We start from the raw sequence: 26251 nt of genomic DNA, 5'->3' as shown, positions 1-26251 counted from the left end.
ATGTGTTTTTTTTTTGCTGTCCTGGCACCATAGGGGCTTCCTAAAGGTGACATGCCCCCCAAAAACCATTTGTCGCTCCTTCCCTTCTGAGCCCTCTACTGCGCCCACTGAACAATTAACATAGACATATGAGGTATGTGCTTACTCAAGAGAAATTGGGTTTCAAATACAAGTAAAAATTTTCTCCTTTTTACCCCTTGCAAAAATTCAAAAATTGGGTCTACAAGAACATGCGAGTGTAAAAAATGAAGATTTTGAATTTTCTCCTTCACTTTGCTGCTATTCCTGTGAAACACCTAAAGGGTTAATACACTTACTGAATGTCATTTTGAATACTTTGGGTGGTGTAGTTTTTATAATGGGGTCTTTTATGGGGTATTTCTAATATGAAGACCCTTCAAATCCACTTCAAAACTGAACTGGTCCCTGAAAAATTGTGAGTTTGAAAATTTTGTGAAAAATTTCAAAATTGCTGCTGAACTTTGAAGCCCTCTGGTGTCTTCCAAAAGTAAAAACTCATAAATTTTATGATGCAAACATAAAGTAGACATATTGTATATGTGAACCCCCAAAAAAATTGTTTTTGAATATCCATTTTCCTTACAAGCAGAGAGCTTCAAAGTTAGAAAAATGCAAAATTTTCATTTTTTTTCATCAAATTTGGGGATTTTTCACCAAGAAAGGATGCAAGTTACCATAAATTTTACCACTAAGTTAAAGTAGAATATGTCACGAAAAAACAATCTCGGAATCAGAATGATAACTAAAAGCATTCCACAGTTATTAATGTTTAAAGTGACAGTGGTCAGAATTGCAAAAAACGCTCTGGTCCTTAAGGTGTAAAATGGCCTGGTCCTTAAGGGGTTAAGATTATACACAAAGGAAAGTACTCATGATCCCTACAAGGCTTTTTTTAAATTGAATTTTAAACTGTTTTATAAAAATAAAAATAAATCACTAAAGAGTTTTTAGGTGCCAGAAGGCCCATTCTTATCTCTTCCTGTCATAATGGAAATTCCACTGTATCTTCTGATATCTCTGTTAAAGCGTAGGAGAAATACAGTAGCTTAACTCTCAAAGGAATTAGTCCAATTAGCTTCCTTTATTTTTGTACACAAATCAAGTAGGCCAGTAAGGATGGAAACAGTTAAAATAAACTGAATTTATGTGTAACCTTTAAAATAAAATTCATTTTTACCAACATGTCAAACTGTAGAATTAAAGATCTATAATTACATTCTTACCTAGAAAAAAGTGCAATACTAATTTTCTTGTATATTTTTTTAGCATTATGGGAGAAAAATATAGACTTGACAGAACAGCAAAGTGCCCTTGGGAATTAATGTAAATGCCAAGTAAAACAGGCTTCTGCAATTTTGTGTGTAAAATTTTTGTAGTTAAAAAACTTGGGCTTAAACAGATAAAAAAAATAAAATAAATATATATATATATATATATATATATATATATATATATATTTATATATATATATATATATATATATATACATATATATATATATATATATATATATATATATATATGTATATGATAGAATAAAACACAAAACATATTAAAGAAATGCTAAAAAGCATTGGAGAATTTTTTTTACTTTGTTATATTTGAAATGATAAGGCAAAAAAGACAAAAAGGCAAATATTGCCTTTTGGAATCACCAGTCTCTGAAGATTTTTACTCAAATTATTTTCATAGCAAAAATCCAGATTACTGATATGATGTAAAATAATGTTTGTCAGTTAGATGACCACTGATACACCTTTTATGGTGATCATTAACCCCTTTAAGAAAAAGGGCGTACAGGTATGCCCTTGTGTTCTGGTTCTAAGCCCCTTAAAGGGGTACTCCGGTGGAAAACTTTTTTTTTTTTTATAAACTGGTGCCAGTTGAACAGATTTGTAAATTACTTCTATTAAAAAATCTTAATCGTTCCAGTACTTATTAGCTGCTGAATACTACAGAGGAAATTATTTTCTTTTTGAAACACAGAGCTGTCTGCTGACATCACGAGCCCAGTGCTCTTTGCTGACATCTCTGTCCATTTTAAGAACTGTCCGGAGTAGGAGAAAATCCACTGTGCTTGTCATGTCAGCAGAGAGCACTGTGTTCCAAAAAGATAATAATTTCCTCTGTAGTATTCAGCCGCTGGAAGGATTAGGATTTTTTTTATAGAAGTAATTTACAAATCTGTTTAACTTTCCAGCACCAGTGGATTTGAAAAAAAAAAAAAAACAACACTTTCGTTTTTTCCTCCTTATCTTAAAAAAATCATAATTCTTTCAATTTTGCACCTAAAAATCCATATGATGGCTTATTTTTTGCTCCACCAATTCTACTTTGTAATGACATCAGTGATTTTACTAAAAAAAAATCTAAGGCAAAACAGATAAAAAATCATTGTGCGACAAAATTTAAGAAGAAACGCCATTTTGAAATTTTGGGGGCTTCTGTTTCTACGCAGTAATTTTTTTTGTGGTAAAAATAACACCTTCTTTTTATTCTGTAGGTCCATACAAATAAAATGATACCCTATTTATATAGGTTTGATTTTGTCGTACTTCTGGTAAAAATCATAACTACATGCACGAAAATTAATACGTTTAAAATTGGCTTCTTCTTACCCCAAATAACTTTTTAATTTTTTTCGCGCACAGGGTGGTATGAGGGCTCATTTTTTGCACCGTGATCTGAAGTTTTTAGCGGTACCATTTTTGTATTAATCGGACTTTTTGATCGCTTTTCATTCATTTTTTCATGATATAAAAAGTGACCAAAATATGCTATTTTGGACTTTGGAATTTTTTTGCGCGTACGCCATTGAATGTGCGGTTTAATTAATGATATATTTTTTAAATTCTGACATTTCTGCACACGGCGATACCACATATGTTTTTTTTTTTTATTTACACAGTTTTTTTTAATGGGAAAAGGGGGTGATTCAAACTTTTATTAGGGAAGGGGTTAAATGATCTTTATTAGAGATGAGCGAAGTTTTGAAAAATTCGATTTGGACGATTTGCCACATTTTATTAGCTGCAAATCTATATTAAAAACGGCTATTTCTGGCCTACAGAGAGCCTCAATAGGGGTGTAGAACACTTTGCTATGTTCTAACAAGCATATGGAGTGTGCTGGGGTAGTGAAATAATACTGTTATTCAGTATGACATGCAGATTACAGGCATTGCTTTTAGAATCACTGCCCCAGAGCGGCACAATGATAGAGCATGGAGGTGGCATCAGTATGAGGAGACCATATAGTGGCTGAATGACACAGCGTGGAGGTGTTAGCTGCATGAGGAGATCATAAAGTGGCTGAATGACACAGCTTGGATGAGGCTGAAGCATGAGGAGACCATATAGTGGTTAAATGACACAGCATGAGGAGACCATATAGTGGCTAAATGGCACTTCCTGGAGCTGGCAGCAGCATGAGTAGACACTAGGGCTTCACAGTCCCTAAGATTAAAAGATTAATTTTGAAATTTTAATTGAAGATTTATGGTAGCTAGTGCTACCATAAAAAAATGTAGGCCCAGACCCAGGCCCAGCAGCATCAGTAAACCATGTATTGGCTGAATGACACAGCTTGGAGTTGGCTGAAGCATGAGGAGACCATATAGTTTCTGAATGGCACAGCCAGGAGTTGGCAGCAGCACGAGTAGACAATAGGGCTTCACAATCCCCAAGATTAAAAGACGAATTCTGAAATTTAAACCGAAGATTTTGGGTAGCTAGTGCTACCATAACAACATTTTTATTCCCAGGCACAGCAGCATCAGTAAACCATATATTGGCTGAATGACACAGCCTGGAGTTGGCTGAAGCATGAGGAGACCAAATAATGTCTGAATGGCACAGCCTGGAGTTGGCAGCAGCATGAGTAGACACCAGGGCTTCACAATCCGTAAGAAAAAAGAAGAATTTTGAAATTGAAGATTTAAATTGAAGATTTAGGCTAGTGCTACCATAAAAAATGTTTAGGCCCAGACCCAGGCCCATCAGCATCAGTTAAACATATATTGGCTGAATGCCACTGCCTGGAGTTGGCTGAAGCATGAGGAAACCATATAGTGTCTGAAAGACACAGCCTGGAGTTGGCAGCAGCATGAGGAGACCACTGAAATTTATGATTTTTAAACTTAAATTTAAGATTTTGAAATTAAGGATTTTGAAATTTAAATTTCACTACTCTGCCTGACATACTTATTGCATATATGAGGGGAGTACAATACCCTTCACTTCCCTTAAAACAGTATTTGTCTGGAACAGCAGCAGGTGTGTACTATTGGCTGTCCTTTCACAGTATATAGAGCCTTGACAGATTAACAGGTACAAAATAGCTACCGGGCCACTCGGTCTGAATAAAAGAACTGAATTTAACCTGTGCCTTTTCTCTTTTCAGGTTCCCCACTCCCTTATCCTTTGCCATTAGTTGCCCCATTATTTTTGTAGCATTTGATCCCTGCTATCCTCTCTTTTCTTTTTCCTCCCCTTTCCCTCCCCTCCCTTCTGTACTTATCCTGCTCCATAAATGTGTACTAGTGTTTTCTATTATTCTGCATTTTGTTTACCTGTTGTCATGACTCCGGACCTGTCAGCCGCTGCCTCCCTGCAGAGACCTTGAGTATTTAACTTGGTGCCAGATGCAGCGGCGGATATAGGCGTGACCAAGCGGTGTGTTTGACCGTGAAACTGGGCCATCGCCACTCCTCCCGCAGCTCTCCTGAGCTGCGTTTCATCGTTTCCTCCATTGGATGTTTGCACTGTGATGTCCAAATAAAGTCCCTTCACGTTTACTGTATACAGGGTGAGTGCGTCTTTTTTCATTTCTACCTGCATATTGATCAGAAATATATGACTCCTGTTTCCATCCATTTGTTTTTCCTTTGTTTTGTTGTATAGTTTCTATTTTATAACTTACTGCATTGAGTTTACTATATTAATGCTTTGGCACCTTCTTTGTCTACTTGAATGTTTTCCTTTATAACCTTTACATCTTGTACACAGTTTTGGATTTGGACTATGGTTTTAGGTCCGGTGGAAAACCGCATACGAGGCAAAAATGAGCCGACCGGAGTCAGCATTTCACTCCGGTCGGCTCATTGAAATGAATTACATACGGGCAGCATACGGCAGGGATACGGGAGCACCCGGTTTTAGCTCCCCCAAGCCATATGCGGTCCCGTATGGCTGAAAACGTAATGTGAACCCAGCTTAATACGTAAAGTATCCACTTTCCCAGCATGTACATCTCTAAACTGCTTTGATGTAAAAAAAACTGGGATTCCATGCATCTGATATGTGTCTTCGAATTCTGTTTTTAACACTGTTGGACGTACAGCCCACGCATTGGCAACAGCAGGTTTCACAGGATGCCAAGTACACGACATTACAGGTGTTTCAATTTATGTAGTCTCTTATCTTAAAAACCTTGCCGTTTCTATGCGAATTGAACTCCTTAGTTATGAGCATGTGTCTGCATGTAAGGCAGACATTGTGCCCACTCCTCCAATTCCCTTTGTTCCAGAGCCAGTTTGTCTGTTCCTGATTTTTATATCTAGTTTTATATCTATATATATATATAAAACTCAACGTGTGTGTGTATGTACGTATGTATGTGTATAAATATGTGTGTATGTTCCACAAAAACTTCCAAACGGCTAAAGATATTATAATGAAACTTGGCACACATGTTACTTATATGTCAGGAACAAACATAGGATAGGTGATTTAACCCTTACTCACCCCCATTTTCCAGGGGAGGGGTTTATGTTTAAAGTGCCATACAAGTCTATGGAAAATATATGTTACTGCATAACTTCCAAACAGCTGGAGATATTTCGATAATACTTGGTCAAATGTTACTTATATGTCCACTTAAACTATAGGATAGTTAATTTAACCCCTAACTACCCACATTTGTGAGGGTCAGGGTTTTTGTTTAAAGTCCCATGCAAATCAATGGGAAATGTATGTTCTCACATAACTTCTGTACGGCTGGAGATATTTCAATACCTGGGACACATATTACAGGACGGGATAGGAGGTTGAGATAGGAGGTCAAGATAGGAGGACCGGATGGTCGGGAAATGAGGACGGGATATGAGGACGGGATAGGAGTTGAAGATAGGAGGTGGAGATAGGAGGTCGGGATAGGAGGTCGGGATAGGTGGTCGGGATAGGAGGCTGGGATAGGAGGTCGAGATAGGAGAACGGGATAGGAGGTTGAGATAGGAGGTCGGGATAGGAGATCGGCATAGGAGGAGGAGATAGGAGGACGGGATAGGGGGTTGAGATATGAGGACGGGATAGGAGGTTGATGTCACGATGCCGGCTGGCAGGTAGTGGATCCTCTGTGCCAGAGAGGGATTGGCGTGGACCGTGCTAGAGGATCGGTTCTAAGTTACTACTGGTTTTCACCAGAGCCCGCCGCAAAGCGGGATGGTCTTGCTGCGGCGGTAGTGACCAGGTCGTATCCCCTAGCAACGGCTCAACCTCTCTGGCTGCTGAAGATAGGCGCGGTACAAGGGAGTAGACAGAAGCAAGGTCGGACGTAGCAGAAGGTCGGGGCAGGCAGCAAGGATCGTAGTCAGGGGCAACGGCAGAAGGTCTGGAATCACAGGCAAGGAACACACAAGGAACGCTTTCACTGGCACTAGGGCAACAAGATCCGGCGAGGGAGTGAAGGGGAAGTGAGGTGATATAGGGAAGTGCACAGGTGTAAACACTAATTGGAACCACTGCACCAATCAGCGGTGCAGTGGCCCTTTAAATCGCAAAGACCCGGCGCGCGCGCGCCCTAGGGAGCGGGGCCGCGCGCGCCGGGACAGAACTGACGGGGAGCGAGTAAGGTACGGGAGCCGGGGTGCGCATCGCGAGCGGGCGCTACCCGCATCGCGAATCGCATCCCGGCCGGAGGTAGTAACGCAGCGCCCCGGGTCCGTGGAACCGACCGGGGCGCTGCAGTGAGGGAAGTGTAGCGAGCGCTCCGGGGAGGAGCGGGGACCCGGAGCGCTCGGCGTAACAGTACCCCCCCCCTTGGGTCTCCCCCTCTTCTTGGGGCCTGAGAACCTGAGGATCAGACTTTTGTCCAGGATATTGTCCTCAGGTTCCCAGGACCTCTCTTCTGGACCACAACCCTCCCAATCCACTAAAAAAAAAGTTCTTCCCCTGACCTTTTTAGAGGCCAAAATCTCTTTGACAGAGAAGATGTCCGAGGAGCCGGAAACAGGAGTGGGAGGAACAGATTTAGGAGAAAAACGGTTGAGGATGAGAGGTTTAAGAAGAGAGACGTGAAAGGCATTAGGGATACGAAGAGAAGGAGGAAGAAGAAGTTTGTAAGAGACAGGATTAATTTGACACAAAACTTTAAAAGGACCAAGATAGCGTGGTCCCAACTTATAGCTCGGGACACGGAAACGGACATATTTAGCGGAGAGCCATACCTTGTCTCCAGGGGAAAAAATGGGAGGAGCTCTTCTTTTCTTATCTGCGAATCTCTTCATGCGAGAAGAAGCCTGTAAGAGAGAATTTTGGGTCTCTTTCCATATGGTGGAAAGATCACGAGAAATTTCATCCACAGCGGGCAGACCAGAGGGCAAGGGGGTAGGGAGGGGGGGAAGAGGGTGACGGCCGTACACCACGAAAAACGGAGATTTGGAGGAAGATTCAGAGATTCTGAAATTATACGAGAATTCGGCCCAAGGTAGAAGATCTGCCCAGTCATCCTGGCGGGAGGAAACAAAATGTCGTAAATAGTCACCCAAGATCTGGTTAATTCTCTCTACTTGTCCATTGGATTGAGGATGGTATGCAGAAGAAAAATTTAATTTAATCTTGAGTTGTTTACAGAGAGCCCTCCAGAATTTAGACACAAATTGGACGCCTCTATCCGAGACGATCTGTGTAGGCAACCCGTGAAGACGAAAAATGTGTACAAAAAATTGTTTAGCCAACTGAGGCGCTGAAGGAAGACCAGGAAGAGGGATGAAATGTGCCATTTTGGAGAATCGATCAACGACCACCCAAATAACAGTGTTGCCATGGGATGGGGGTAAGTCAGTAATAAAATCCATACCAATCAGAGACCAAGGTTGTTCGGGGACAGGTAGAGGATGAAGAAAACCAGCGGGCTTCTGGCGAGGAGTCTTATCCCGGGCACAGATAGTGCAGGCTCGTACAAAGTCCACCACATCAGTCTCTAGAGTCGGCCACCAATAGAAGCGAGAGATGAGTTGCACAGATTTCTTGATGCCCGCATGACCTGCGAGATGGGAGGAGTGACCCCATTTGAGGATCCCAAGGCGTTGGCGTGGAGAAACAAAGGTCTTTCCTGGAGGAGTTTGCCTGATGGAGGCTGGAGAAGTGGAAATCAGGCAGTCAGGAGGAATGATGTGTTGAGGAGAGAGTTCAATTTCAGAGGCATCTGAGGAACGAGAGAGAGCATCGGCCCTAATGTTTTTATCAGCAGGCCGAAAGTGAATTTCAAAATTAAATCGGGCAAAGAACAGAGACCACCTGGCCTGACGAGGATTCAGCCGTTGGGCAGACTGGAGGTAGGAGAGGTTCTTGTGATCGGTGTAAATAATAACTGGAAATCTTGATCCCTCCAGCAGATGCCTCCATTCCTCAAGTGCTAATTTAATGGCTAGAAGCTCTCGATCCCCGATGGAGTAGTTCCTCTCCGCCGGAGAGAAGGTCCTGGAAAAAAAACCACAAGTAACAGCATGCCCGGAAGAGTTTTTTTGTAGAAGGACAGCTCCAGCTCCCACTGAGGAGGCATCAACCTCCAATAGGAAGGGTTTAGATGGGTCAGGTCTGGAGAGCACGGGAGCCGAAGAAAAGGCAGACTTGAGTCGTTTAAAGGCGTCTTCCGCTTGAGGAGGCCAAGACTTGGGATCGGCATTTTTTTTTGTTAAAGCCACAATAGGAGCCACAATGGTAGAAAAATGTGGAATAAATTGCCTGTAATAATTGGCGAACCCCAAAAAACGTTGGATGGCACGGAGTCCGGAGGGGCGTGGCCAATCTAAGACGGCAGAGAGTTTATCTGGGTCCATTTGTAGTCCCTGGCCAGAGACCAAGTATCCTAGAAAAGGAAGAGATTGGCATTCAAACAGACATTTCTCTATTTTGGCATAGAGTTGATTATCACGAAGTCTCTGAAGAACCATACGGACATGCTGGCGGTGTTCTTCAAGATTGGCAGAAAAAATCAGGATATCGTCCAGATATACAACAACACAGGAGTATAGTAGATCACGAAAAATTTCATTAACAAAGTCTTGGAAGACGGCAGGGGCGTTGCATAGACCAAAGGGCATGACCAGATACTCAAAGTGTCCATCTCTGGTGTTAAATGCCGTTTTCCATTCATCCCCCTCTCTGATGCGGATGAGATTATAAGCACCTCTTAAGTCCAGTTTGGTAAAAATATGGGCACCTTGGAGACGATCAAAGAGTTCAGAGATGAGGGGTAGGGGGTAGCGGTTCTTAACCGTGATTTTATTAAGACCGCGGTAGTCAATGCAAGGACGTAGAGAGCCATCTTTTTTGGACACAAAGAAAAATCCGGCTCCGGCAGGAGAGGAGGATTTACGGATAAAGCCCTTTTTTAAATTTTCTTGGACGTATTCAGACATGGCAAGAGTCTCTGGGACGGACAGAGGATAGATTCTGCCCCGGGGTGGAGTAGTGCCCGGGAGGAGGTCAATGGGACAATCATAAGGCCTGTGAGGAGGTAGAGTCTCAGCTTGTTTTTTGCAAAAAACGTCCGCAAAGTCCATATAGGCCTTAGGGAGACCGGCTACATGAGGAAGCACAGGGACACGGCAAGGTTTACTGGGAACCGGTTTTAAGCAGTCCTTGGAACAAGAGGGCCCCCAACTCTTGATCTCCCCAGTGGACCAATCCAGGATTGGGGAATGGAGTTGAAGCCAGGGAAGTCCAAGAAGGATTTCAGAAGTGCAATTGGGGAGGACCAACAGTTCAATCCTCTCGTGATGAGATCCGATGCACATTAGAAGGGGCTCCGTGCGGAAACGTATAGTACAGTCCAATCTTTCATTGTTTACACAATTGATGTAGAGGGGTCTGGCGAGACTGGTCACCGGGATGTTGAACCTGTTGACGAGAGAGGCTAAGATGAAATTTCCTGCAGATCCAGAGTCCAGGAAGGCCACAGCAGAGAAGGAGAAGGCAGAGGCAGACATCCGCACAGGCACAGTAAGACGTGGAGAAGCAGAGTAGACATCAAGGACTGTCTCACCTTTGTGCGGAGTCAGCGGACGTCTTTCCAGGCGGGGAGGACGGATAGGACAATCCTTCAGGAAGTGTTCGGTACTAGCACAGTACAGGCAGAGATTCTCCATGCGGCGTCGTGTCCTCTCTTGGGGTGTCAGGCGAGACCGGTCGACCTGCATAGCCTCCACGGCGGGAGGCACAGGAACAGATTGCAGGGGACCAGAGGAGAGAGGAGCCGGGGAGAAGAAACGCCTCGTGCGAACAGAGTCCATATCCTGGCGGAGCTCCTGACGCCGTTCGGAAAAACGCATGTCAATGCGAGTGGCAAGATGGATGAGTTCATGTAGGTTAGCAGGGATTTCTCGTGCGGCCAGAACATCTTTAATGTTGCTGGATAGGCCTTTTTTAAAGGTCGCGCAGAGTGCCTCATTATTCCAGGATAATTCTGAAGCAAGGGTACGGAACTGTACGGCATACTCGCCAACGGAAGAATTACCCTGGACCAGGTTCAACAGGGCAGTCTCAGCAGAAGAGGCTCGGGCAGGTTCCTCAAAGACACTTCGAATTTCCGAGAAGAAGGAGTGTACAGAGGCAGTGACGGGGTCATTGCGGTCCCAGAGCGGTGTGGCCCAAGCCAGGGCTTTTCCAGACAGCAGGCTGACTACGAAAGCCACCTTAGACCTTTCAGTGGGGAACTGGTCCGACATCATCTCCAAGTGTAATGAACATTGGGAAAGAAAGCCACGGCAAAACTTAGAGTCCCCATCAAATTTATCCGGCAAGGATAGTCGTATTCCAGAAGCGGCCACTCGCTGCGGAGGAGGTACAGGAGCTGGCGGAGGAGATGATTGCTGGAGCTGTGGTAGTAACTGTTGTAGCATAACAGTCAGTTGAGACAGCTGTTGGCCTTGTTGCGCAATCTGTTGTGACTGCTGGGCGACCACCGTGGTGAGGTCAGCGACAACTGGCAGAGGAACTTCAGCGGGATCCATGGCCGGATCTACTGTCACGATGCCGGCTGGCAGGTAGTGGATCCTCTGTGCCAGAGAGGGATTGGCGTGGACCGTGCTAGAGGATCGGTTCTAAGTTACTACTGGTTTTCACCAGAGCCCGCCGCAAAGCGGGATGGTCTTGCTGCGGCGGTAGTGACCAGGTCGTATCCCCTAGCAACGGCTCAACCTCTCTGGCTGCTGAAGATAGGCGCGGTACAAGGGAGTAGACAGAAGCAAGGTCGGACGTAGCAGAAGGTCGGGGCAGGCAGCAAGGATCGTAGTCAGGGGCAACGGCAGAAGGTCTGGAATCACAGGCAAGGAACACACAAGGAACGCTTTCACTGGCACTAGGGCAACAAGATCCGGCGAGGGAGTGAAGGGGAAGTGAGGTGATATAGGGAAGTGCACAGGTGTAAACACTAATTGGAACCACTGCACCAATCAGCGGTGCAGTGGCCCTTTAAATCGCAAAGACCCGGCGCGCGCGCGCCCTAGGGAGCGGGGCCGCGCGCGCCGGGACAGAACTGACGGGGAGCGAGTAAGGTACGGGAGCCGGGGTGCGCATCGCGAGCGGGCGCTACCCGCATCGCGAATCGCATCCCGGCCGGAGGTAGTAACGCAGCGCCCCGGGTCCGTGGAACCGACCGGGGCGCTGCAGTGAGGGAAGTGTAGCGAGCGCTCCGGGGAGGAGCGGGGACCCGGAGCGCTCGGCGTAACAGTTGAGATAGGAGGACGGGATAGGAGGTCGAGATAGGAGGACAGGATAGAAGGACGGGATAGGAGGTCGAAATAGGAGGACAGGATAGGAGGTCGGGATAGAAGGTCAAGATAGGAGGTCGAGATAGGAGGTCAAGATAGGAGGACAGGATGGTCGGGATAGGAGGTCGGGATATGAGGACGGGATATGAGGACGGGTTATGAGGACAGGATATGAAGACGGGATAGGAGGACGGGATAGGAGGTGGAGATAGGAGGTGGAGATAGGAGGTCGGGATAGGCAGGCGGGATAGGAGGTGGAGATAGGAGGACAGGATAGGGGGTTGAGATAGGAGGACGGGATAGAAGGTCGAGATAGGAGGACGGGATAGGAGGACAGGATAGGAGGATGGGATAGGAGGACGGGATAGGAAGATGGGATAGGAAGATGGGATAGGAAGATGGGATAGGATCTCGAGATACGAGGTCGAGATAGGAGGACGGGATAGGAGGTCGGGATAGGAGGTCGAGATAGGAGGTCGAGATAGGAGGATGGGATAGGAGGATGGGATAGGAGGACGGGATAGGAGGTCAGGGTATGAGGACGGGGTATGAGGACGGGATATGAGGACAGGAAATGAGGTTGGGATATGACAACAATATATGGGGATGGGAATTGAAGTCAAAAGCTTCCTCCTTTGTTGATTTTCCTCCCCAACAAGGATTAAGAAGGAAAAACCTGGCAACGCCGGGTACTCAGCTAGTTTATGTATATAAAACTCAACGTGTGTGTGTGTGAGTGTGTTCCACAAAAACTTCCAAACGGCTAAAGATATTAACATGAAACTTGGCACACATGTTACTTATATGTCAACAACAAACATAGGATAGGTAATTTAACCCTTACTCACCCCCATTTGCCAGGGGCGTGGTTTATGTTTAAAGTCCAATACAAGTCAATGGGAAATATATGTTACTGCATAACTTCCAAACGGCTGGAGATATTTCGATAACACTTGGTCACATGTTACTTATATGTCCACTTAAAATATAGGATAGTTAATTTAACCCTTAACTACCCCCATTTGTGAGTGTCAGGGTTTTTGTTCAAAGTCCCAAGCAAATCAATGTGAAATGCAAGTTCCCACACAACTTCTGTACGGCTGGAGGCATTTCAACACATATTACAGGTCGGGATAAGAGGACGGGATAGGAGGATGGGATAGGAGGTCGGGATAGGAGGTCGGGATAGGAGGATGGGATAGGAGGACGGGGTAGGAGGTCGGGATAGGAGGTTGAGATAGGAGGCCGGGATAGATGGACTGGATAGGAGGACGAGATAGGAGGTCGGGATAGGAGGTGGATATAGGAGGTCGAGATAGGAGGTCGTGATAGGAGGTCGAGATAGGAGGACAAGATAGGAGGACAGGATATGAGGTCGGGATAGGAGGTTAGGATAGGAGGTTGGGATAGGAGGTCGGGATAGGAGGACGAGATAGGAGGTCGGGATGGGAGGTTGGGATAGGAGGTCGGGATGGGAGGTTGGGATAGGAGGTCGGGATAGGAGGACGAGATAGGAGGACGGAATAGGAGGACAGGATAGGAGGTCGGGATATGAGGACGGGATATGAGGACGGGATATGAGGTTGAGATATGATGACGGGATAGGAGGTCGGGATAGGAGGTCAGGATAGGAGGTAGGGATAGGAGGTCGGGATATGAGGACGGGATATGAGGTTGGGATTTGACAACAATATATGAGGATGGGATATGAAGTCAAAAGCTTCCTCCTTTGTTTGTCCCTTTCTGGATACCATTTTAAAATAATCTGACATTATATTGTTCAATATCGGGTCCTGTTGTAATACTGGTAAATATTTTCTAATAATTTTACCTATTTTATGGAACTGTCTGCTGTATTGTGTGATGAAAAATGGAGCTGTATTCTGTTCATGTATTATTTCTCCTATACGTAATAGGTGCAATAAGTTCCTGTCTATTCAAGGAAATAGCTCGATTCCTGGCATCCTCTAGTGTTTGTGCATGATATTCCCTGCTCATCAGCCTATCATAAAGTAAATTTTACTTTTTTGCTAATACTAAATACTAATACTAGTTTGTCTGTTCAAATATTTAATATCATGTTCTGAGATTTATATTATAACTATTTAATAAGTATCAACATTAGAAAAGGCAGAAAAATGGGACCTATTGAACACTTTATTAAGCTTTGATCTTTATTAGTATACAAGTCAGTAATATATACTGTAGAGCAGCACACATATCATTGGATACACTATAACTAACTCCCTGGAAAAAAAAACATGGGAAGTCCTGCTCCAGGATTTCAGGTCTAATTTTTGAGCTTTTTCTAGACAGCAATATCATGTGACTGGATAAATGGAAATATAAGAAGGAACATGTTATTGCTTTTTTATGCCATGACTAAGGACACGCTTTTCCGAAATGCGTAGGCTGCTGTGCTTATTTGTATTTTATCTTTATGCTTCAATAAAGTGGATCCTTTTTCCTGCCGTTGGTGTGAGACAACTCTTTTCTACTTGTGTTGAAGGAGGGGAGACGCTACCCCATGATCCGGACACATCAGAGGCAGTGAGGTTTGGAGCGATCAACTACATATGGAAAATTATTATTATGTGAGGGAAAAAGGATGGACATAATTATTATGTGGGGAGGCACACAGGACGGGTCATAATTATTATATGTGGGGGCACAGAATGAGGCAGGAAGGCACAGAGGGTTTTGCATTTCAGAGGTTTAGTGTATATTATAAGGAATTTCTGGGGTCTATGTAACTATGTAATTATATATGTGGCGCAGTACCAAGTGGATTGGGTGATATTCAGAGAGTAGTGTTTAGCCAACAGCTTCATATAATAAATTTTTCAGGCCAGGTGTATTGCACCCAACTCTTTGGCAGCTGGCTACCTCATAGGGGAGCGGAGAAACAGCTTGAGAACAGTGCTGTATGATGGACAACACTGTTACTCAACCTGTGGCTTTCCAGCTGTTGCAAAACTACTACTCCATTCATGCCGAGGGTGTCTCAGGCATGCTGAGAGCCACAGTTTTTTTTTCTTATACAGATAAAAAGAAGATATTTTTTTTTAGATTTAATAAAAGGGTAATGATGATAATGAAATAATATAAACCTAGTATAGGTGTGTTTTTTGTACTTTTTTTTGCCTCAGTAGCAGAAGCCGTCTGATAGATGCCATTAGTTATTAAAGGGTAGCTCTCACCATCCTATTTTTTTTTTTTTGCTAGCCCGTTCCCCCCCCCCCTGCTACGGCACTAGCCCATTCCCTCCTCCCCCCCCCCCGCCCCGCGTACCCCATTCCCACATTACACTTGCAGTTACTGCAGAGTCCGGCAGCGGGCGTGCAGGGACAGCGGCGGCAACGAGGCGGTGGCGGCGATGTGCGGGAGGAGTGGCCTCCCAGCCAATGGCCGGGGAGCCAATGCGCTCGCTCCCGCCTGTCTGATTGACTGAAACTGCCTAACTGAAAAAGGACTGATTGCCATTTCAAAATCAGTCCTTTTTCAGTGGCCGGTTTTTAAATGTAAATTAAACCTTTTTAATGAAAAAAAAATAAAATAAAAGTATATTAGAGATATGTTGTAGTACATAAATACTACAACATATCAAAAAATAAAGTTGGTGACAGTGCCCATTTAAGCCTGAGCTTAATGTTAGCCCATAAAATGGCTAGCACTAACCCCCTCATTATTACCCCCATAATTTTAGTTAAGCAATTCTCCAGCTTTATCCGTCCTATAATGTCCGGCTGGTCTCTTTTTAAATTACTGCAGCAATAATTTGCCAAACTGAGCCATGAACACTTCAGCAGTTAACTGGCCATAGCTGTCATATGTCTTAGATGCTTACATCACTGCAGTGGAGGTCTCAGATGATCTTGTGCCTATATGTAATGTCATCTATACTAGTGATGAGCGGCAGGGGCCATATTCGAATATGCGATATTTCGCAAAATTCGCATAATCGCTATGTTTGTTACCTTTTTTTCCATGTGAAAATTCGTAATTACATTTGCATAGTGCGAATGCGCGATTATATCTTTCATCTAAAAGAAGGGAGGGATCAGTGTCTTCTGGAAATGCTGATATTAGTGAATAATTGCATATTCGCATAAACAAAATATTCGCGCTCCAAACCAACTCACACAGAAAGTAATATGGAGCCTTCTTTGGACCACAAGCTGGAAGCAGGGAGGGATCATCACTTTTTTATTTTGTTTATGACTTTGTTATATACCCCCTGTTGCCAATGACAGAGGGTCAAACATTTTCTGTAAGTCTTCACAAGGTTTTCACACACTGTTGCTGGTATTTTGGCCCATTCCTACATGCAGATCTCCTCTAGAGCAGTGATGTTTTGGGGCTGTCGCTGGGCAACACAGACTTTCAACTCCCTCCAAAGGTTTTCTACGGGGTTGAGATCTGGAGACCTGGAGATCTGGAGATCTGACTAGGCCACTCCAGGCCAGGACCTTGAAATGCTTCTTATGAAGCCACTCCTTTGTTGCCCGGTGGTGTGTTTGGGATCATTGTCATGCTGAAAGACCCAGCCACGTTTCTTGTTCAATGCCCTTGCTGATGGAAGGAGGTTTAAACTAAAAATCTCATGATACATGGCCCCATTCATTCTTTCCTTAGCACGAATCAGTTGTCCTGGTCCCTTTGAAAAACAGCCCCAAAGCATGATGTTGCCACCCCCATGCTTCACAGTAGGTATGGTGTTCTTTCTCCTCAAACACGAAAAGTTGAGTTTTTACCAAAAAGTTCTACTTTGGTTTTATCTGACCATATGATATTCTCCCAATCCTCTTCTGAATCATCCAAATGCTCTCTAGCAAAATTCAGACGGGCCGGGCATGTACTGGCTTAAGCAGGGGGACACGTCTGGCACTGTATGATTTGAGTCCATGGCGGCGTAGTGTGTTACTGATGGTGGCCTTTGTTACTTTGGTCCCAGCTCTCTGCAGGCCATTCACTAGGTCCCCCTGTGTGGCTTGGGGATTTTGTTCCTCACTGTTCTTGTGATCGTTTTGACACCATGGGGTGAGATCTTGCGTGGAGCCCCAGATCGAGGGAGATTATCAGTGGTCTTGTATGTATGTCTTCCATTTTCTAATAATTGCTCCCAAAGTTGAGTTCAAACAGGTGCCTTTTATACAGAGGTGACTCTTAAAGAAGAAGTTACAGGTCTGTGAGAGTCAGAAATCTTGCTTGCTTGTAGGTGACCAAATACTTATTTTCCACAATATATTTGCAAATAAATTCTTCTTCTTTTTCTCATTATGTCTCTCATAGTTGAGGTACACCTATGATGAAAATTACAGGCCTCTCTCAACTTTTTAAGTGGGAGAACTCACACAATTGGTGGCTGACTAAATACTTTTTTGCCCCATATATATTATAGTCTACAATTTTCTACCCTGAACTCATTTAAAGGGCAATGAATGTTTCCAGTACTGTACGCTTGGATATGCATTGTCATCAGTGGTGAATTAGTCAGTGTTGCTGTGCACGGAATGTTCGCCCAGAATTTTCCACAGTGTAAACTCACCCTTAGGGGAAAGCCCTTTTATGTACCAGAATGACTGTGCCCCAGTGCTATAGGAAGGTGGTGCCAGTTTAGTACATAAGAAATGAGTGTTGCAGTTCTCTTGAAACGTGTAGCAAGTTGCTGTATTCACCATCTACCTTTTGAACCTTCCAGAACTTGCTGATAAGAGCGACTATGTTGCCACTGTACTTTATGGAAGCAATACTGTTTTATGGTGTGCTGTATTTGGCTAACCCATTTAACAACAGATTATCCTATCATAAGACCATAAACGAATCATTTAACAGGTGAACAAAGTCATGTGACAAATATTCCCCACCTCAAGTAGAAAGCATTAGAAAAATACTAGTTGGAAAAAGATCAATAAGTAACCAAAATAATTTATACATTCCCATTCAATGGTTTTTAAGCCTGGTCATTACTACTATCCCGGACAATCCTACTGCTTTAGTATTCTGTATACTACAGTTGTATCCTATATCCATTGCAGTTCATTAGTAAATCCCCTCAATCTCTATTTATTCCTGGCTTGTGTAATCCCTCCCCCTCCCCAGGTTTCTTACAGCTAACCAGGGAATCTTTTACTTTTGTCCTTTGCCGACCCTTTAAGGCCACATTCAGTGTTTCCATTCACACCATCTGCTCCCTGAGAAAGGCACTGTTTTCTAAGTGTAGCAAAAATGCATCAAACTGAGCTGTCACTTTTATTAGTGCATTATACATTCAATCCTGCCAGGTTTGGGGACATGCGCTACAAATTTTAGATCAAGCTTGTAGAGAATTGTTTTACAGCTATATTACAGAACACAATCCCCACCTCCCTTTCGTTCAAACAAAATAGTACAATCTTTTTTTTTTTTTCTTCTTGACAGAAGTCTTTTCTAAAGATTTGCTCAAGCCTCACTAAGCAGCTGCGAGTTAGGTCATTTTCCCAGGAGTTTTACATGTGGAAAACTGGGCATTAGTAAGTCCTCAAAAAGGACACCATCTGGCCTTGGTGAAAAAAAGATCATGACATTTTACGTGGTACCAACAGGCCATGATAAACCATAAAGGAATTCTTGCAAGAGCTCTGATCCAATGGCCACATAGTACGACAATCACCTTCGTGACAGAAACTTTTATTCTTTGCTGTGGCTCGGGTAACACAATTGGTCATTGTATGGGTCCTTCTCATTATAAAGAAAGTGAAGCTGAAATATAAAGAAAGTGTAGTTTCAGCATTGATACAATGATTTTAGATGAAGCACTCTAAAACTAGAATTACTAAACCACCATAAAAGATTAAACATCCATGAAAACAAAATAAGAGCTGACCTACTACTTGCATAGCACATAATGTGAAGGCCAGTTGCATATGTGTGATATGATATGTTATGTCAAGTTTTGTGAATATCCATACTATTTAGTTTACAATAGTCAACCTGTGGCTTATGACTAATGAAATGCAAAAAAAACTTGTAGTCCAGGTGTGGCAAGGGTGCCAAGCCCATCTGTAGCAGTAGTATTTGACATATTTAATGGCCAGGTACATGAGTCAGAAATGTTGGCGCATAGCAGGTACAAACTCTCTAAAAAGTACCATCACTGTAGAGGTCCACTAAGATCTGGAGCGGGGGCGTTACTTAAGAGCATGGCTGTCAAACATGCGTCCCACAATGAATATCTTTGCGGCCCGGCAAAGATATTCATTGCTCTGGTCAGGGCCAGATCATCATTGGCGCTCCTTGAGCACGTGCTGTGGGCCCTGTGCCCGCAGGGGGCCCCCGTCACATTCGGGGCATCCCTGTGTCCCGAAAAATCTTTTCAGGACACAAGGATGCCCCGGTTACCTCTCTGCAGCCCCGTGTTAAATCCCTTGCATGTGCCCATAGGAGAAGAGCAGAGCGGAGTGGAGCAGTGAGGAGGACGCGCAGGTATGGTAAGTCACCAATCACCAGCACGTCATCTTCAGTGTTCTGACCACCGCTCCTCCAGTTCTGGGACCTACTGCTATGGCCCATAGGCCATAGCAGTAGATCGTGGCCCCGGACCGGAGGAGTGGTGGTCGGAACACTGAAGTGGGGCAGTAAACAGGCATACAGCCTCCAGCAATACACTGTATATGGCTGAAGGCTGTATGTCTGTGGGGGAACTGTACTGCACCTAATGTGGGGAACTATACTACACCTTATGTGGGGAACTATACTGCACATAATGTGGGGAACTATACTGCACTTAATGTGGGGGAACTATGCTGCCAACCTAAAGTGGGGAAACTGTACTGCACCTAATGTGGGGAACTATACTGCACATAATGTGGGGGAACTATACTGCACCTAATGTGGGGGAACTATACTACCAACCTAATGTGGGGGATCTGTACTGCTCCTAATGTGGGGAACTATATTGCCAACCTAATGTGGGGAAACTGTACTGGACCTAATGTGGGGGAACTATACTACACCTAATGTGGGGGAACTGTACTGCACCTAATGTGGGGGGAACTGTACTGCACCTAATGTGGGGGAGCTATACTGCACCTAATGTGGGGGAACTGTACTGCACATAATTTGGGGGAACTTTACTGCACCTAATGTGGGGAAGTATACTGCACCTAATGTGGGGAACTATACTGAACCTGATGTGGGGGAACTATACTGCACCTAATGTGGGGGAACTATACTGACAACCTAATGTGGGGGAACTATACCGCCAACATAATGTGAGGGAACTGTACTGAACTTAATGTGGGGAACTATACTGCCAACCTTATGTGGGGGAACTGAACTGCACCTAATGTGGGGGAACTGTACTGCACCTAATGTGGGGGAACTGTAGTGCAGTCTTGTGCAGGGGGGCAGGGTCTTGTGCAGGGGGACATGGGGTCTTGTGCAAAGGGGGGCATGGGGTCTTGTTTTTTTTTTTTTTTAAATCTCACGTCCGGCCTGCGCGCCTGTAAATCATGGCGGCACAGGGGGAAAGGGAAGCCTGTGTGTGCATTGCGTGTATGTGCACACTGCGCACACAGCATCCTCCTGCCCCCTGAGGCGCCGTGAGTGAGTCACAGGCGCACAGGCTGGGACAGGTATATATGCAATGGGGAATGTGCATCCGACCATCTTCCAAGCACCCGGACCATCCTCCTGGCCCCAGGACTATCCTTCCGGCTCCATGACCATCTTCCTGGCCCCTGGACCATCCTCCTGGCCCTAGGAACATCTTTCTGGCACCAGGACCATCCTCTCAGCCCGAGGACTATCCTCCTGGCCCTAGGACCATCCTCTCGGCCCCAGGACCATCCTCCTGTGATTTAACCCCTTCCCTAATAAAAGTTTGAATCACCCCCCTTTTTCCCCTTTTTAAAATAAAATTATGTAAACAAAAATAAATATAAACATATGTGGTATCGCCGCCTGCATAAATGTATAAACTATTAAAATATAATATTTATTTAACCACACAATCAATAGCGTAAATGGAAAAAATACCAAAATCAATAATTGCATATTTTTGGTCGCTTCTAATACCAGAATTTTGTTTTTTTAGAAAAAGCAATCAAAAAGTCACATCAAAACAAAAATAGTATCACTAAAGCCCTTCTCTGTCCCAGTATAAGGAAAAATAAAGAAGTTATAGGGGTCAGAAGAGGTCAATTTTAACCCCTTAAGGACCGGGGTTTTTTCCGTTTTTGCATTTTCGTTTTTTGCTCCTTGCCTTTAAAAAATCATAACTCTTTCAATTTTGCACCTGAAAATCCATATGATGGCTTATTTTTTGCACCACCAATTCTTCTTTGTAATGACGTCAGTCATTTTGCCCAACAATCTACGGTGAAAGGGAAAAAAGAAATCATTGTGAGACAAAATTGATAAAAAAAATGTTGTTTTGTAACTCTTGGGGGCTTCCGTTTCTACGTAGTAAATTTTTCGGTAAAAATGACACCTTATCTTTATTCTGTAGGTTCATACGATTAAATGATACCCTACTTATATAGGTTTGATTTTGTCGTATTTCTGGAAAAAATCATAACTTCATGCAGGAAAATTAATATGTTTAAAATTGTCATCTTCTGACCCCTATAACTTTTTAATTTTCCATGTATGGGGCGGTATGAGGGCTCATTTTTTGTGCCGTGATCTGAAGTTTTTAACGGTACCATTTTTGCATAGATGGGACTTATTGATCGCTTTTTATTCATTTTTTCATGAAATAAAAAGTGACCAAAAATGCACTATTTTGGTCTTTGGAATTTTCCGCACGCGACGATACCATATATGTTTATTTTTATTTTTATTTACACTGTGTTTTTTTTTATGGGAAAAGGGGGGTGATTCAAACTTTTAATAGGGTAGGGTTTAAATGATCTTTATTCACTTTTTTCCCCCACTTTTTTTTGCAGTGTTATAGCTCCCATAGGGACCTATAACACTGCACACACTGATCTTTCACATTGATCAGTGGTTTCTCATAGGAAACCAGTGATCGATGATTCTGACGCTTGACTGCTCATGCCTGGATCTCAAGCAGTGAGCAGTCATTCGGCGATCGGACAGCGAGGAGGCAGGTAGGGGCCCTCCCGTTGTCCTGTAAGCTGTTCGGGATGCCGCAATTTCGCCGCAGCTATCCCGAAAAGCCCACTGAGCTAACCGGCATGGTTTCACTTTCACTTTAGACGCGACGGTCAACTTTGAACGCCGCGTCTAAAGGGTTAATAGCACGCGGCACCGCGATCAATGCCGAGCGCTATTAGCCACCGCTCCCGGCCGTTGTTAGAGGCCAGGCCTGACCCGCGTCATAGATCGGGAGCCCTGCGTTATAGATCGGGAACAGACACATGACGTTCCAGTATGTCATGTGTCCTTAAGGGGTTAAACACACAAATTTTCACACAAAAATTAATAATTTTTTTAAAGTAGGAAAAAAATTGAAATTAAACTATAACTAAATTGCTTTTTTTTTTTTTTCTTTAACAATTTCTCCCCACAAATATATATATTTTTTTATTTCATTGTAAATTTGTTGGTAAAATGAGTGATGTCATTACAAAATACAGTTGGTGGCACAGAAAACATGCCATTATATGGGTCTGTAAGTGGAAAATTTAAAGCATTATGGCTTTTAGAAGAAAAATAGGAAAAAACAACAACCCATGTCCTGAAGAGGTTAGTTTCTGATTTAAATATGTGTAAGAGTATGCTTGCATCTGTAATACAGGCTCCATTCATGGCTCCCATGTAGGGTCTATTTACAGGTACAGTATCCTGCGCAAATTTGATTTGAAGCCGCAGATTTTATGCTGCAGAGTTCAATGTAAACTAAATGACTGAACACAGCACAAAATCTGCAGCTTCAAATTCTGCAAAGCATACTCTATGTGTGAATATATCCTCATAGATGATTTCTTCCAGAAACAGCACCATACCTGTCTTTAGGTTATTTGTGGTATTACAGCTTATTTCAGTTAGAGACAATTTACAATACCACACAAGTATATGAGAGGTGCTGTTTTGGAAGAAATTAGCACTACCCCGACCCCCCCCCCCCCCCCCTGCCTTTATGCCCAAGCCTTCTTTTTTTTTGCCTTTTTTCCATCTTCCCCTTCCAAATCATTTTTTTTCTCTCATTTATAAAGCCTTATCTAGGGTTTGTTTTTTGCATGAAAAGTTGAACTTTTAAATGTCACCGTTTTGGGGTTCATATATATCTTATTGTTGATTTTTTTGTTAAGTCTTTTTATGTTGTGAAAATAGAAATTTGATTCGGTCATTTCTTATTTGATTTTTTCACCATTCACCGTAATTTATTGGGGGAGATTTATCAAAACTTGTGCAGAGGAAGAGTTGACCAGTTGCCGATTGCAACCAATCAGATCGCTTCTTTTATTGTTGAAAAGGCCTCTGAAACATAAAAGAGGCAATCTGATTGGTTGCTATAAACAACCGTTGCACTTTTCCTCCACAGAGGTTTGATAAATCCTTACCTATATTCTGTGGGTCAGATATCCCAGCAATACCAAATGTATATACACATATTAAATAATTGTAATATTATTATTATTTTGTATTGTAATATTTATTTTATCATATTTATTTGTTTATTTATTTTTACTACTCTGCTGAAAGCGGAATTTTGTCAGCAGTATGTCTGCAGTGTGGACAGGCTCTTACCCTTAAATAGGTTTCCTGTTTTCTTATAATGGTCTACTCTATATGTATTCCATTATATGGTAACTGATATTTTACTCTCTATGAAAGCATTTTTGGTTATTTCTTTTTTAAGTTACATGGTTATGGAAGCATTACCTTTATTGTTACATACACATCTTTTCCCAGGTTCTATCATCACACTGGATAATTTAACTTAGAATGTATATTTTTTAATTTGTTTCAGGCTTCAATTTTATATTTTAATTGTATAAATACCATTTCTCCAGTGTATGAATGATTGGATTTATACGTAATTCCTTGCTCTTGAGAAGTGCTTGCTTCCAGCTATATATGACCACTATACAGTAATTTCATTACAAGATATAGACCATTTTCATAGTTGACTCATACTCTAAACTCACTTCCAGTCTCTAGGTACTATTAACCCACTAGTGTCCTGTCAGATGCATAGGCATTGTTATTTCTACTCAATCAAGGGGGAAATTAATCATTGGTTTTACCCTGTTTTATTGGTGAACAAATGTTTAATATTTTTGCACAATGGACAATAACTTGCAATTTTTTTAAATTTAGACTAATTCAAAAACCATCTTGAATGTAGTGTGGCATGGTAAGCTTTTTCAGTGGTTTGTGAGTTATCAACTCAAATTTTTTTGAAATTTTTGCACAAACACTCTAAAACTCCAACTAAGACCACACTTTAAAAACTTGTCTACATCCAAGCTACTCTGCTATTAATGAAGAACGTGTACCTCTTCAATAAATGTATGGGAAGTACACAAAACAGGGGTACAGAATGATACATTTCCCCTGTATACTGTATTTGTTCTATTGTACTCCAAGAAGGCAATAGACAGTCAGCTTCTGGTAAGGTAGTATATCCCTAACAATGTGCAGATATCATTGTTCCTGATGCCGTTTTACTTTAAATAACACATCATACTGAATACCTTTACCTACACATAATTTTAGATGCAGAAGCCATTGGTTGCATCATATTCTTCAGTCCTATGAACTGTCTGCTATATACCCCACAGTGACACACCGAATACATGCACAATTGGTAATCTGTAAGGCTGGGTTGATATATCAGTTGTCCGGAATAGTTTCCCTCGGGTGTGCACCGGAGGGAAACTGATGCTACAACTGATCCTATTCATTCGAATGGGACAGTTCACAATCATCCCGCATACCAATTTTCACGACAGATGGTTGGACAAGCTGGAGGGGACCTCTGTCCATGTCAGGAGCAAATCCCCATAGCAAACCTCTCCTGCTCTGGACAGTTCCTGAGACAGACAGAGGTGTCAGCAGAGAGCATTGTGTTCAGACAGAAAAGAACATGTTTGCAAATGTATGATGCATTTTCTGTTACATTTGAGTGCTATTTTTCACCATGTAAATCAGGTGTTTCTAAGAGGATCCATCAAATCACGTGATCTCTAAATCATACAATTTATTAAGACAAAAATGTCTCAGGAAAAAAATGCATAAAAAATACAGGTACTAAAATGCATAATTGTAAGGGTTGCTGCTTAACTTATTTATGTTTAGGAAAAGATCTGTCAATCAAGCCAGGCAGGGAGAAGCCATCAGGGAGACCAGTTCCCAGGTACATCGCTGTCTGCCACTGCTCATGTTTTCTCTGAAACACTGACAGTTAAAGAGTGCCAAAGAAACCTGTTGAGATTTCATGCTGTTCGTGTTTCTGATGCTATAGATCTGATAGATTCCCCTTTAAACAAAACATAAAAAAAAAAAATTGAATGCACCACTTGAAAAGTATTAGTGTTTTAGAGGCATTTAAAGCCACAAAAAGTGTGCATGTAGGAGACCCAGAGCAGATTTGTCGCAGACATTTCTGAGGATGACATTTATTTGAATGGAAATTGAACAAAACTGATTTTAAGTTGCACACATTTCTGCAAAAGAATCTGCCACATGTAAATATATACCAAGAATGAAGTAGAATGAGAAAAAGTGCAGAAAAAAATGAGGACAGCGCCTCGTGTAATCCTGTGGATGCAGCGGAATATAAGGTGGGGGTCTAGATTATGGATATGGACTCTCACCTGCATATCACCCCGGTATGCAGGATATTAGAAGGATTGCAGGCCGTAGGAGTTTGACCAGAAACCGTGGCACCGGATCCAGTAATAGGAATATAAAGAAAATAGGAGAAAAAAAACTCCAAAAATTGCGCTATCCCATAGAAAGCAAAGATGTCTTGGGTAGCAAACCATTCTTTAATGAAAAAGACAGTATACATGTTCATCCATATGCAAGATGCGTTTCGGGTATTCTCCTACCCTTTATCAATGTGGGATTGATAAAGGTTAGGAGAATACTCGAAACGTGTCTTGCCTATGGATGTACATGTAGACTGTCTTTTTCAATAAAGAACGGTTTTCTACCCAAGACATCCATCTTTGCTTTCTATGGGATAGCGCCATTTTTGGAGTTTTTTTTTTTCTATTTTCTTTATAAGAATGAAGTAGGTCAATATATAGATAAATTAACCATCTTGAAAGAGTGGAATAA

The sequence above is a fragment of the Hyla sarda genome, chromosome 3, assembly GCF_029499605.1.
Source record: "Hyla sarda isolate aHylSar1 chromosome 3, aHylSar1.hap1, whole genome shotgun sequence".
Taxonomy (NCBI): domain Eukaryota; kingdom Metazoa; phylum Chordata; class Amphibia; order Anura; family Hylidae; genus Hyla; species Hyla sarda.
This window is presented reverse-complemented; position numbering follows the sequence as displayed.